The 14,821-nt window shown below is 44.9% G+C and overlaps 1 long non-coding RNA gene across 1 annotated transcript; it reads left to right on the forward strand.

Moving 5' to 3' along the window:
- Positions 1–34: 34 nt before the first annotated feature.
- Positions 35–11,504, forward strand: LOC144487795 (uncharacterized). Its single transcript, XR_013496459.1, has 3 exons — positions 35–150; positions 962–1,091; positions 9,783–11,504. It is a non-coding gene; the product is annotated as an uncharacterized LOC144487795 (long non-coding RNA).
- The last annotated feature ends 3,317 nt before the right edge of the window (positions 11,505–14,821 follow it).

The following is a 14,821-nucleotide window of genomic DNA, read 5'->3' on the forward strand; positions in this document are numbered from 1 at the left end:
GCGGTGCGGCTCCCGGAAGGTCGGCGTGGCCTCGCGCAGCCGCAGTAATACCGAGTCAGAGGCCGGAGCAGAGGCGCCCGGCGGCGAGAGCACGGCACCATGAAGCGGATGGTGCAGCGAGGCCATCCTCACCGCCCCATATGGAACAGTGTGAGTGAGAGGAAACAGAGAGCAGTGGTTAATGGTTGTTTCTCAGACTGGAGGAAGGTTTCCAGTGGAGTTCCCCAGGGCTCGGTGTTAGGAGCCCTGCTCTTCCTGATATATATTAATGACACAAACTTGGAGGCATTGGCAACTGTGAGGAGGAAAGTGGGAAACTTCAAAAGGACACAGGCAGCTTGGTGGAATGGGAGACAAGTGGCAGTGGGAAAAGTTCCTGCACCGATTGCCCCGCAGCTGCCCCTGGGGAGCATGCCCACTCTCAGTGCCTGGGCAAGTCAGTGTTGGATAGAGCGCTTTCTGGGTGCAGATAATTGTTTTATTCATTCATGTGATGTGTGCGTCACTGGCTTGGCCAGCATTCATTGCACTAATTACCTTTGAACTGAGTGGCATCTTCGGCCATTTCAGGGGGCATTAAAGCGTCAAAAACATACTGGGGGTCTGGAGTCACATGTGGGCAGAAATGCCTCCCTCAAGGGGTATCAGTGAACCAAGTGCGTTTTTTACAACATGCCCTTCATTAGACCTTTAATTCCAACTTTTTATTGAGTTCAAATGTCACTCTCTGCTGTGGTGATATTCAGGTCCCAATGCATTACAATGGATCTCTCGATCACTAGTCTAGCGATAATACCAGTACACCATTACCTCCCCATGTGGGAACTGTGGTCGCCATTCGCCGGTATCAACAATTGTTTTATTGCAGGCTGATTGTCAGAGAGCTGAAACGTGAACTCTGTTTCTTTCTGCACAAATGCTGCCTGATTTCTGTATTTGCAGAATTTTCATCTTGTTTCAGATTCCCAGTGTCCACCAGTGAAATATTGCAGCTGTTGCTCAGAAATCCGAGGCTTGAAGGAGCCAAATGAAGAGCTCTTGAATCAGGCAGAATGTTGTTTGTGGAACTCAGTCCCTCAGTTTCTGTGAAGGTATGTTCTTGTTAAAAGAGTGACTTTGGTGTGCAAAAGCAGGAGAAAGTGGCGGGTTTAACCGTAACCTTAACATCTGAGAGCAATAGGGTCCAAACACTTCTGATCAAAGGTCATTAACTGTGTCTTGTACAGTTATAGAGACATTGCACTCTGACATACAATAAGTGTTGGGCAGATTCACATGGGCACATTCATATGCAGTATCAGACTGAGTTAATTCCACACTGAAATACTGTAACAGAGACTGACAGAAAAAGAGTAATATCAGAACGTAAGAAAAAGGAGCAGGAGAAGGCCATTCAGCCCATCAGGCCTGCTCTGCCATTCTGTAAGATCATGGCTGATCTGATTGTGGCCTCAACTGCAGTGTCTGTCCCCATAACTCTTGATTCTCTTGTAGATCAAAACTGTGTAACTCAGGATTGAATCTATTCAATGCCAAAAAGTAAAGATCCATTAAAAGAAGTAATTCCTCCTAATCGCCATCTTAATTTGGATATGTTTTATCTTTAAACTGTGCCTTCAATTTTAGTTTCCCCAACACATTGCAATATCCCCCTCAGCATCTATCCTGTCAAGGCACTCAGAATCTTGTATGTTTTAGTACAATCGTCTCTCATTCTTCTCCAATGAGAATTGGTCAAACTTGTTTAAATTTTCCTCTTAAGATAACGCCTTCATCTCAGGAATCAGCCCAGTGAATCCTCACTGAACTGCCTCCAATGCAAGTATATCCCTCCGATAGTAAGAAGATGAAAACTTTACACAGTACTCTAGATGTTGTCTCACCAATGCCCTGTAGTTGTAACAAGACTTTCCTACTTTTCTACTCCAGCCCCATTGGAATAAAGATCAACATTCCATTTGCCTTCCTAATACTTGCTGAACCTGTTCATTAGCTTATTATGATTCGTGTACAAGGACAGCCAAATCCATCTGCACTGCAATATTCTGCCGTCTCTCTCTATTTGAATATTTTATACTTTTCTATTCTTCCCACTAAACTGGAAAACCTCACATTTTCCCACGATGTGGAGATGTCGGCGTTGGACTGGAATGGTCACAGTAAGAAGTCTCACAACACCAGGTTAAAGTCCAAATGGTTCATTTGGTAGCACAAGCTTTCGGCGCACTGCTCATTCATCAGATAAGATTCACCTGAAGAAGGAGCAGCTCTCCGAAAGCTCATGATACCAAATAAACCTGTTGGACTTTAACCTGGTGTTGTGAGACTCCTTATTGTGCTCACATTCTTTCGGATTGTATAAAACATCTGCCAAATTTGTGTCCACTCACTTAACCTATAGAGATCCCTTTGCAGACTCTGTGTCCTCCTCACAACCTGCTTTCCCACCTATCTATTGTCTGAAAATTTCACCTGAGTCATTAATATAGATTGTAAATAGCTGAGAACCCAGCACTGATCCCTGTGTCTCTCCACTCGCTTCAGTTTGCGAAGCTGACAGTGACCCACTTCCATACAGAAACAGGGACTGGCAGATAAATTGTTATGAATTGATTTAGAGTCAATTCCACTCCTACGTACAGTAACAGAGATTGACAGTGTTAATGCCTCACTGCAGTGAAGGATAAAGAATAGTTACTTCCAGCCTCACATGCAAATCAGAGATGAACAGAGAGTTAATGCCCCATTCACATCCAGTAATAGAGAGTAACAGATACAGAATTAATTCTATATTCACACATGCTAACGAAGATGGACAGAAAGGTTAAAACTAAATTCAGCACAGTCCCAGATGACCATAGGCTGCTCTCCCCTTTCATGAATAACCTCAGCTGGTACGGGAATTGAACCCACGCTGTTGGGGTTGGTCCGCATCACAGCCTCGCTGTCCGGCCAACTGAGCAAATCAATCCTCAGGATAAGACAGAGAGGTAATTGCACACTGAAACACAGGAACAGAGACTGACTGATCGAGTTAATTCCACACTGACTTGCACTAATAGAGGCTGACATCAGAGAATTGATTCCATTCTCAAATAAACTGACAGGAAGAAATTCACTGTAATTCCACCCTGAAATACAGTAACACAGACTGACAGAGAGTGAATTGTGCTCTCATGTATACATTGACAGATAGCGGGAATGAGTTAATTCCACATTCACATACAGTAACAGAGATGGACAGATAGAGAGTGAATTCCACACTCTCACTCTATAGACTCCAGGATGGCAGTTTGCCTCCCTGGTGCCAGGGTCCTGGATGTCTCTGAGTGGATACAAAGCATCCCAAAACAGGAGGGAAATCAGACAGATGTCACGCATGACATAGGTAGAAAGAGTAACAGCAATTTAGGCAGTTAGGTAGAAGATTAAAAACAGGACCTCTCGGAGAGTAATCTCAGGATTACTCCCTGTGCCACGTGCGAGTGGGGCAAAGAACAGGGAGATAGTGCACCTGAACACGTGGCGAAAGAGCTGGTGCAGGAAGGAGGGCTTCAGATTTTTGGATCATTGGGATGTCTTCCAGGGAAGGTGGGGCCTGGCCAAGAAGGATGGGTCACGCCTGAGCTGAAGGGGCACCAACATCCTGGCTGGGAGGTTTGCTGCTATGGTTCAGGTCGGTTTCAACTAATGTGGCAGGGAGTGGAAATCAGAACAGTACGGATGAACGTGGGACTATGGCCAGGCGAGCTAAAAGGAACAGCAGGCTGGGGACGTCGAACTCAGTGGACCTGGAGGTCAGGAGTTGAACTGCTTCAATGTAAGGAATATAAGGGGGGAGACAGATGAACTTAAAGCCCTGATTCATGAGCAGAACTTGGATGTAGTTGCAGCAACGGAGACTTGGTTAAAAAAGGGACAGGACTGATTGCTAAATATTCCAGAATATAAAGTGTTTTAGGCGAGACAGAGGGGAAGGTTAAAGAGGTGTGGGAGTTGCAATACTGGTGAGGGAACATGTTACAGCTGTACAGAGGGAGGACAACTTGGAAGAATCATGTAATGAGACGCTGTGGGTAGAGCTCAGAAACAGGAAGGGGGAAGTCGCTATGATAGGGGTGTACTACAGGCCTCACAACAGCCCATGGAAGTTGAATGGATATATAAACAGATTCTGCACAGATGTAAAAATAAAAGGTTTGTTGTAGTGGGAGACTTTAATTTTCCTCATATTGATTGGAAATCCCTTAGTGCTTGGGGTCGGATGGTGAGGAATTTAAGAGTGTCGAAGGTTTTTTGGAACAATATGTGACTCGTCCGACTGGAAAGGGGGCTATACTGGACTGAGTACTCGGGAATTTGCCCAGCCAGGTCATCAAAGTTGCAGTGAGGGAACATGCAACGGACAGTGATCACAATTCCGGTAGCTATCAGATACTCATGGAAAAGGGCGAGTGTTGTCCTCGGGTGAAAGGTGCTAAATTGGGGGAAGGCTCACTGCAACCAGATTAGGTCGGATTTGGAGGCTGTTGCTTGGGAGAGGCTCTTTGAGGGTAAATCCACATCTGGCATGTGGAGTCTTTTACGGAGCAGTTGATCAGAGTGCAGGACTGGAATGTGCCTGTGAAAAGGAAGGACAGGAAAGGCAGGATTCGGGAACCGTGGATGACCAGGGAAATTGTGAATCGAATCAAAATTGAAAAGGATACATACATGAGGCCTAGGCAACTAAAAACAGATGAAGCACTTGACGAATATAGGGAAAGTAGAAAAGAACTCAAACAGGGAGCTAGGAGGGCAAAAAGGGGTCAAGAAATATCCTTGGCAGACAGAATTAAGGAGAATCCCAAGGCATTTTGTACAGATATTAGAACATAGAACAGTACAGCACAGAACAGGCCCTTCGGCCCACGATGTTGTGCCGAGCTTTATCTGAAACCAAGATCAAGCTATCCCACTCCCTATCATCCTGGTGTGCTCCATGTGCCTATCCAATAACCGCTTAAATGTTTCTAAAGTGTCTGACTCCAGTATCACTGCAGGCAGTCCATTCCACACCCCAACCACTCTCTGCGTAAAGAACCTACCTCTGATATCCGTCCTGTATCTCCCACCACGAACCCTATAGTTATGCCCCCTTGTAATAGCTCCATCCACCCGAGGAAATAGTCTTTGAACGTTCACTCTATCTATCCCCTTCATCATTTTATACACCTCTATTAAGTCTCCCCTCAGCCTCCTCCGCTCCAGAGAGAACAGCCCTAGCTCCCTCAACCTTTCCTCATATGACCTACCCTCCAAACCAGGCAGCATCCTGGTAAATCTCCTCTGCACTCCTTCCAGCGCTTCCACATCCTTCCTATAGTGAGGTGACCAGAACTGCACACAATATTCCAAATGTGGTCTCACCAAGGTCCTGTACAGTTGCAGCATAACCCCACGGCTCTTAAACTCCAACCCCCTGTTAATAAAAGCTAACACACTATAGGCCTTCTTCACAGCTCTATCCACTTGACTGGCAACCTTTAGAGATCTGTGGATATGGACCCCAAGATCTCTCTGTTCCTCCACAGTCTTCAGAACCCTACCTTTGACCCTGTAATCCACATTTAAATTTGTCCTACCAAAATGAATCACCTCACATTTATCAGGGTTAAACTCCATTTGCCATTTTTCAGCCCAGCTTTGCATCCTATCTATGTCTCTTTGCAGCCTACAACAGCCCTCCACCTCATCCACTACTCCACCAATCTTGGTGTCATCAGCAAATTTACTGATCCACCCTTCAGCCCCCTCCTCTAAGTCATTAATAAAAATCACAAAGAGCAGAGGACCAAGCACTGATCCCTGCGGCACACCGCTAGCAACCTGCCTCCAATCCGAAAATTTTCCATCCACCACCACCCTCTGTCTTCGGTCAGACAGCCAGTTACCTATCCAATCAGCCAACTTTCCCTCTATCCCACACCTCCTCACTTTCATCATAAGCCGACCATGGGGGACCTTATCAAACGCCTTACTAAAATCCATGTATATGACATCAACTGCCCTACCTTCATCAACACACTTAGTTACCTCCTCAAAAAATTCTATCAAATTTGTGAGGCACGACTTGCCCTTCACGAATCCGTGCTGACTATCTCGGATTAATCCGCATCTTTCTAAATGGTCGTAAATCCCATCCCTAAGGACCCTTTCCATCAATTTACCAACCACCGAAGTAAGACTAACCGGTCTATAATTACCAGGGTCATTTCTATTCCCTTTCTTAAACAGAGGAACAACATTCGCCATTCTCCAGTCCTCTGGCACCATCCCCGTGGACAGCGAGGACCCAAAGATCAACGCCAAAGGCTCTGCAATCTCATCCCTTGCCTCCCAAAGAATCCTAGGATACATTTCATCAGGCCCAGGGGACTTATCGGCCTTCAGTTTATTCAAAACTGCCAAGACATCCTCCCTCCGAACATCTATTTCCTCCAGCCTATTAGCCTGTAACACCTTCTCTTCCTCAAAAACATGGCCCCTCTCCTTGGTGAACACTGAAGAAAGGTATTCATTCATCACCTCGCCTATCTCTACTGACTCCATACACAAGTTCCCACTACTGTCCTTGACCGGCCCTAACCTCACCCTGGTCATTCTTTTATTCCTCACATAAGAGTAAAAAGCCTTGGGGTTTTCCTTGATCCGACCCGCCAAGGACTTCTCATGTCCCCTCCTAGCTCTCCTAAGCCCCTTTTTCAGCTCATTCCTTGCTAACTTGTAACCCTCAATCAAGCCATCTGAACCTTGTTTCCTCATCCCTACATAAGCTTCCCTCTTCCTTTTCACAAGACATTCCACCTCTTTTGTGAACCATGGTTCCCTCACTCGGCCATTTCCTCCCTGCCTGACAGGAACATACCTATCAAGGACATCCAGTATTTGTTCCTTGAAAAAATTCCACTTTTCATTAGTTCCTTTCTCTGACAGTTTCTGTTCCCAACTTATGCCCCCTAATTCTTGCCTAATCGCATCATAATTACCCCTCCCCCAATTGTAAACCTTGCCCTGCCGTACGGCCCTATCCCTCTCCATTGCAATAACAAAAGACACCGAATTGTGGTCACTATCTCCAAATTGCTCTCCCACAACCAAATCTAACACTTGGCCCGGTTCATTTCCCAGTACCAAATCCAATGTGGCCTCACCTCTAGTTGGCCCATCCACATATTGTGTCAGGAAACCCTCCCGCACACCCTGCACAAAAACTGCCCCATCCAAACTATTTGACCTACAAAGGTTCCAATCAATATTTGGAAAGTTAAAGTCCCCCATGACAACTACCCTGTGACCCCCACACATATCCATAATCTGCTTAGCAATTTCTTCCTCCACATCTCTATTACTATTTGGGGGCCTATAGTAAACTCCTAGCAACGTGACCGCTCCTTTCCTATTTCTAACTGCAGCCCATATTACCTCAGTGTGCAGATCCCCCACGAAGTGCCTTTCCGCAGCCGTTAAACTATCCTTGATTAACAATGCCACTCCTCCACCTCTTTTACCAGCTTCCCTACACTTAGTGAAACATCTATACCCCGGAACGTCCAACAACCATTCCTGTCCTTGTTCTACCCACGTCTCCGTAATGGCCACAACATCGTAGTCCCAAGTACCAATCCACGCCCCAAGTTCATCTACCTTGTTCCGGATGCTCCTTGCATTGAAGTAGACACACTTCAACCCACCTTCCTGTCTACCAGTACCCACCCTTGACCCTGATACCTTCCCCAATACCTCACCACCCTCACTGACTTCTGGACTACAACTCCCTTTCCCACTCCCCTGACAAATTAGTTTAAACCCCCCTGAAGAGCCGTAACAAATTTCCCTCCGAGGATATTGGTGCCCCTCTGGTTCAGGTGCACCCGTCCTGTTTGTACAGGTCCCACCTTCCCCAGAACGTGTTCCAATTATCCACGTATCTGAAACCCTCCCTCCTACACCATCCCTGCAACCACATATTTAACTGCACTCTCTCCCAAGAGAGTGCAGTTAAACAAGAGGGTAGCTAGAGAAAGAGTTGGTCCACTTAAGGACAAAGGAGGGAAATAATGCATAGATCCAAAGGAAATGGGTGAGATCCTTCATGAGTACTTTGCATCGCTATTCACAAAGGAGAGGGACATGTTGATTGGTGGTGTCTCAGAGGGATATGTAAGCCTTTTGGGACAAATTATGAGGCAGGAAGTGTTAGGTGAATTAAAAAGCATTCAGGTGGACAAACTCCTAGGGCCAGATGGCATTTATTCCAGATTTCTGAAGGAGACAAAATTTGAAATTGTTGGGCCTTTAACAGAAATCTTTGTTTCCTCGTTGGCCACAGGTGAGGTCCTACAGGATTGGAGGATAGCTAATGTTTTCCCATTATTTAAGAAGGGTAGCAAGGATAACCCGGTTAATTATAGGCCGGTGAGCTTGACGTCAATGATAGTGAAATTGTTGGGGAAGATTTTTAATGAGAGGATTTGGAACTGAATGGTCTTATTAGCGACAGACGGCATGGTTTTGTAGGAGGGAGGTCATGTCTCATTCATTTAATTCAGTTTTTTGAGGAGGTGACAAAAATGATTGACGACGGAAGTGCTGTGGATGTTGTCTACCTTGACTTTAGTTAAGCATGTGAAAAGGTCCCTCATAGCAGGCTGGTACAAAAGATTAAATCACATGAGATCGGTGTGAACGAGCCAGATGGATTCAGAACTGCCTTGAAGACAGAGGGTAGCGATGGAAGGGTGTTTTTCTGAATGGAGGTCTGTAACTAGTTTTTCTGCTGTTTGTAATATATATAAATGACTTGGAAGAAAACGTAGCTGAACTGATTAACAAGTTGGCCGATGATACAAAGATTGGAGTTGGGGATAGTGATGAAGATGGTCAGAGAATACAGCAGGATATAGCTGGGCTGGAAAATTGGGCAGAGAAATGGCAGGTGGAATTTAATCCGGACAAATGAGGTGATTCATTTTGGTAGGTCCAGTTCAGATGGGAGCTATAAAATACATGGCAGAACCATCAGGAGCAAGACACACAGAGAGATCGGGGCGTGCAAATCCACAGATCCTTAAACATGGCAGCACATGTGGAAAAGGTGGTAAAGAAAGCATATCACTTGCTTGCCTTCATTGGACGGGGCATCGGGTATAAAAGTTGGCAAATTATGTTACAGTTACATAAAATGTTGGTTTAGCCACATTTGGAATACTGTGTTCAATTCTGGTCACCACACTACCAGAGGAATGTGGAGGCTTCGGAAAGAGTGCAGAAAGGTTTGCCAGGATGTTGCCTGCGATGGAGTGTATTAGCTATAAGGAGAGATTAAATAAAATGGGATTGTTCTCCCTGGAAAGACGGAGGCTGAGGGGAGACCTGATAGAAGTTTATAAAATTATGAGGGATATAGATAGGGTGAACAGTTGGAAGCTTTTTGACAATGACAATTACAAGGGGGCACAAGTTCAAGCTGAGGGGGGAAAGGTTAAGTGGAGATGTGCGGGGAAGTTTTTTTACACAAAGGATGGTGGAGGCCTGGAATGCACTGCCAAGTGAGTTGGTTGAGGCAGATATGTTCGCGACATTTAAGACTTATCTGTATAGACATATGAACAGGCAGGGAATAGAAGGGTACAGGTGGATGGTCTCGATAGTACAACGTGTTCGGCGTAGGCTTGTGGGCTGAAGGGCCTGTTCCTGTGCTGTACTGTACTGTTATTTATTTTCTTGTTCTCTTTGTATAGCGGTTCTCACTTGAAGAATTCTTCTGACATGCATCACGCGGCTTCTTCATTGTTTCGTTATATTTTCTATCTTCCTCATCATCCAGCTCTGGCTTTGGTTCCCCTCCCTTTCACCCTGATTGGAATATACCGAGTCTGTACCTGAAACATCTCCTGAAAAATCACCCATTGTCCTGTTACAGTTTTTCCTGTCAGATTTTGGCTCCATTTTACTCTCGCTCAATCCCAGCTCCTCCCGTTGAAGTTAGTCCTCTTCCCATTCAGAAGTGCTACTTTAGATTGTTCCTTGCTAATATCAAGCTTGTGATACAATGATCACTGTTACCCAAGTGACCACCCACAGACACCTGGATCATGCGGTCAACCTTCCTGTCAGTCTGTGCGAGAATGGAATTAATTCTGTATCTGCAATGCCTGATCTGCCTCCAGATTTGCTGCTCTATTTCTTTGTCACCACACCTACCTTTTTCCCTTCTCTGTCTTTTCTGTTCACATTGTATTGAATAGCAATCGCCCGGTTCACTCCATTTCTAAGCCACATTGTCATCATTGCCAGTGTATTGTATTCCCAAATGGCTATTTGTGCTTCTAACTCACCAACCTGATACACCACACTGTGTGATTACACACATGCATTCTAAACCTGTCCTTGTATTCCTCTTAGATTCCTTCTTCATCTACTCTGATCTTATATGGCCCTACTTCTTCCTCTAGATATTCCTCCTTTCTACTTCTATACACTGATGTCTATCCCCCTGCCATCCACACTAGTGACCCTCCCCATGAGGACACAGGCATTGAGGACAGAATCATGCAAGTTATGCTGAGCCTTTAGAAAGTTTTGATTGGACCACAGCTGCAGTATTGAGTCCAGTTCTGCTCAGCACCCTTGAGGAAACATGTGAGGATCATTCAGCGGGTGCAGAGGAGATTAACCAGAATGGTTTCAGCAATGAGGGTTTTAGCCACAATGTTAGGTTGGAGAAGCTGGGGTTGATCTTTTTGGAGCAAAGCAGATTGAGGGGGAGATCTGATAGAGGTGGACAGGATTATGCCAGGTGTGGATCAAGTAGACAAAGAAATGCTGATCCCATTCGCTGAGAATGCAAGGACTAGGGTGCACAAGTTGAAGGTTTTGGGATGAGCCAGAGAGGGGATGTGTGTGGAAGAACTTCTCATGCAGCGAGTAACAACCTGGAAGTCGCTGCCTCTGAGGGTGGAAGCAGAGACGATGAATAATTTGAAAGATGAATTGGGATGGACATTTGAGGGAAATAAACTGATAGGGCTCTGGGGATAGAGCAGGGGAGTGAGACTTACTGGATTGTTGCATGGAGAACCAGCATGGACTGGATGTGGTTCCAGAGATATCTTTTTAATCCACAATCAGTCAGAGCAGGAGAGACAGACATTGTTTCCATGTCACCCCAACTCAGTACCGCTGACAGAGAGATACATAAATCCCAGTCCAAATTCTCACTCACTATCAGATTGTCAGTGTGTCAGTCCTAAAATATTGCAGCATTAGCTGCAATTAAATTAAATGCCAGATACAACTGAATGATAGGATAACCTGAGACACCAACTGTGATCATTAAAATAAGAATACATATAAATTTGATGAGTACAGATTGAGATACAGATCACATACCCAACCTGATGCCTCATAGAGTGTATGGCAGATATTATATTCTAACAGTGAAAGCTAAGCTCAACATTCAAGTATAAAGTTCTTACAACCAGAGTGAATGATGAAAGCATCAATTTGATTAATAAAATTTGAATAACACTTTCTTTCACTTTGCAACGATTGTGAGATGAAAAGATCCATGGTCCTTCCCAATTGTGTTCAAATAGAAAGTGATTTAATCCTCGGCCAAATTCTCAATAATTCCATTAAAACCCACAGCATTAATGGTCTGTTTCTGTGCTGAAATTTCAACGTGGAATGAACTCAGATTGTTAAACAGTCACAGAGCCTGAGGTTATGTAATGAATCCCACACTGTCAGAGCAGCAGAAGCGACAGATTCAGAATCATTCTCGAGCACATGTTCATTACCAGACACTGACAGAGACAGACTGTTACTGAACTCACTGACAGAACCTGATCCTGAATGACACTAATCAATCTGACACACATATATGGTACCACTGACATGGTCAGAAATCATCACAAACCCACATAGACTGCCGAATGTGCACAAACAGCACATGTTTCTTCAGAAGGAACTCTTCAAAATGCAGCTCATGAAAATACAACAAAACTTACTCCAACTTATAAATCAAAGAAAGGGTTTGATAAAGAAGCATCATTACTCCAAACTCGGGGTCTCGCCTGGGCCAATCCAAGCTCTCCAAAATTCTGCACAGTTCCTTATTTATAGTGAATCAGCTGGTCAGCTGACTATTACATCACTTTAATTGGTTCCATGGTTCACTGGGTCAGCTGACCCTTACATCTTGTTCCCATTAGTCTCATTACATCCAATCAAAGTTGTCACCGGTTACATTCTAACAACACACACCCATTAAAGAGTGGGAGTTACAGACCCACATTTTCAAACCGGTTTACCACATTCCCATGGAGGATCACTGAATTATACTAAAATAATCCCACACTCACATCCAGCACCAGATGCTGACAGACACAGCATGAATTCCAAATTCACATACAGCACTTGTTACACGACTGAAAGAGGATTTTTGGCCTGTCAAGTTCTGGCTCTCCAAGTGAGTAACACACCTCGGGCCATTCATCCACCTTCTCCCCACATCTCTGCACATTCTTCATTTTCAGGCAATAATCCAATTCTTTCTTGAAGGCCTCGATTGAAGCTGCCTCTCATGCACTGTCAGGCCCCACATCCCACACCATAACCACTCGCTGTAGGAAGAAGTTTCTCCTCATGTATCCATTCCTCCCTTTCCCAATTCCCTTAAATCTGTTCCCTCTGCTTCTCAACCCATCCAACAATGGGGACAGTTGTTCTCTGTCAACTCTGTCCAGACTCCTCATGATTCTGAATACTGTTATCAAATCTCCTCTCAACCTGCTCTGCTCCAAGGAAAGTGGTCCCAACTTCACCAGTTTATCTCAATAACTGAAGTTCCTCATATTTCACAATGTGTCTCACTTACACAGGCCAGAGGCAGCATATACTTATATGCAGAGCCCTGACAATTGATCCCAATCTCACAGACAGTACCACCGACTGACAGAGTTAATCCCACTCTCACAAACAGCACTGAAGATAAACAGATGCAGAATTGGTGTCAAAGATTCCCAGATTTTGAGAATGATCTCCACATTCCCATTCAATGTGAGTAGCTGACAGATACAGACTGAATTCCACTATCACATTGAGCAGCGGAGCACACTCAATGCCACAGACTGAAAGGTATTCAATCAATATCACACTGATTCACACTGCCAGAGACTGACAAATACAGGATGAATCTCACAGATGGATACAAAGACTGATAGGTCCAGAATAAACCCAGCCCCCTCATAGTGGCCGAGAAGGACAGCTACAACATTAATCCCAAACTGGCATATCATCCCAGGGAGTGAATGAATCCCGCGCTCACTCTTAGCCCCCACCAACTGGCAAATACACAATGTGTCTCCAACACTACCACAGACAGAATGACTCCATCAGTTGCATAGTCCCCGAGACTAAAAGATACAGAATGATCCTCACCTTCACACCCGAACAGAGAGTAAATCCCAAACTCTCGCACTGTATCAGCGAGTGAGTAAATCCCACACTTCACACACTGTATCAGACAGAGAGTAAATCCCACACTCTCACACTGCATCATCCAGTGAGTAAATCCCTCACTCTCGCACTGTACCAGAGTGAGTAAATCCCACACTCGGATACTGTATCAAAGTTCCAGGGACCCAGGTTCAATTCCACCTTGGGTGATTGTCTGTGTAAAGTTTGCACATCCTCCCCTTGTTTGCGTTTCCTCCCATGCTCCAAATGTTAAGTGGATTGACCATGCTAGATTGCCCCTTAAGTGTCCCAAATATATTGGTTAGGGGGATTAGCAGGATAAATATGTGGGGTTACCAGGATAGGTTCTGGGTGAGATGCTGTGTCAGAGTCTGTATAGACTCGATGGGCCAAATGGCCTTCATCTGCACTGTAAGGATTCTATGACAGTTAAGGCTGAAATAGACAAAGTTTGGTTTCTCAAAAAATCAAGGAGTAAAATGGGGTTGAAGCTGAAGATCTGAAACACTATCAGCTGCTACTACGCCCACATCTGGAGCCTGAACCCACAGTTTGGAATCCACATTTTCAAAGAGAAATACAGCTCATAGATTGCAAAGACATGTTACCAGGAAAATGGAAGGAATGTGGGGAATATTTTATGAGGGATTAAGAGATTTTGGATTGCAATCTTTAGAGAAGGCTGATTTATGGTTCAGTTCAAGTTTATAAATTGATACATTTTAATTTGACATGGAAGTACTCGATGAAAGGTCTGGTACGGGGAAGTTCCGAACAACAAAGGGACCTTGGCGTGTTTGTTCATAGATCTCTGAAGGCAGAAAGGCAGGTTAATAGTGTGGTGAAAAAGGCGTATGGCACATTCACCTTTATCAATCGGGGTATAGATTACAAAAGCAGAGAGGTCATGATTGTGGTGAACCACTGTTACTACATGTATGTACCTGGACACACCCATGCTGCACCTGGCCCGAGACTCCTCCCTTTCCACCTGGGACTCCTCCCTTTCCACCCAGAGTGGGGTATAAAGGTGATGGTCCCTCCTTCTTGCCTCAGTTCAGACGAGGTCAGCTAAAAGGGTGTGCTCCTGTTCTCAGTGAATAAAAGCCTATTAGTTTTCCCTCACTCTCAGAAGTCTCCGCGTTGTAATTGATAGTGCATCAATGATGTATAGAGCTTTGGTGAGGCCACAGCTGGAATTGTGTGTGCAGTTCTGGTTGTCACATTATAGAAAGGATGTGACTGCATTGGAGGGGGTGCAGAGGAGATTTACCAGGGTGCTGCTTGGGATGGAACA

This window comes from Mustelus asterias, unplaced genomic scaffold (assembly GCF_964213995.1).
Source record: "Mustelus asterias unplaced genomic scaffold, sMusAst1.hap1.1 HAP1_SCAFFOLD_1046, whole genome shotgun sequence".
Lineage (NCBI taxonomy): Eukaryota > Metazoa > Chordata > Chondrichthyes > Carcharhiniformes > Triakidae > Mustelus > Mustelus asterias.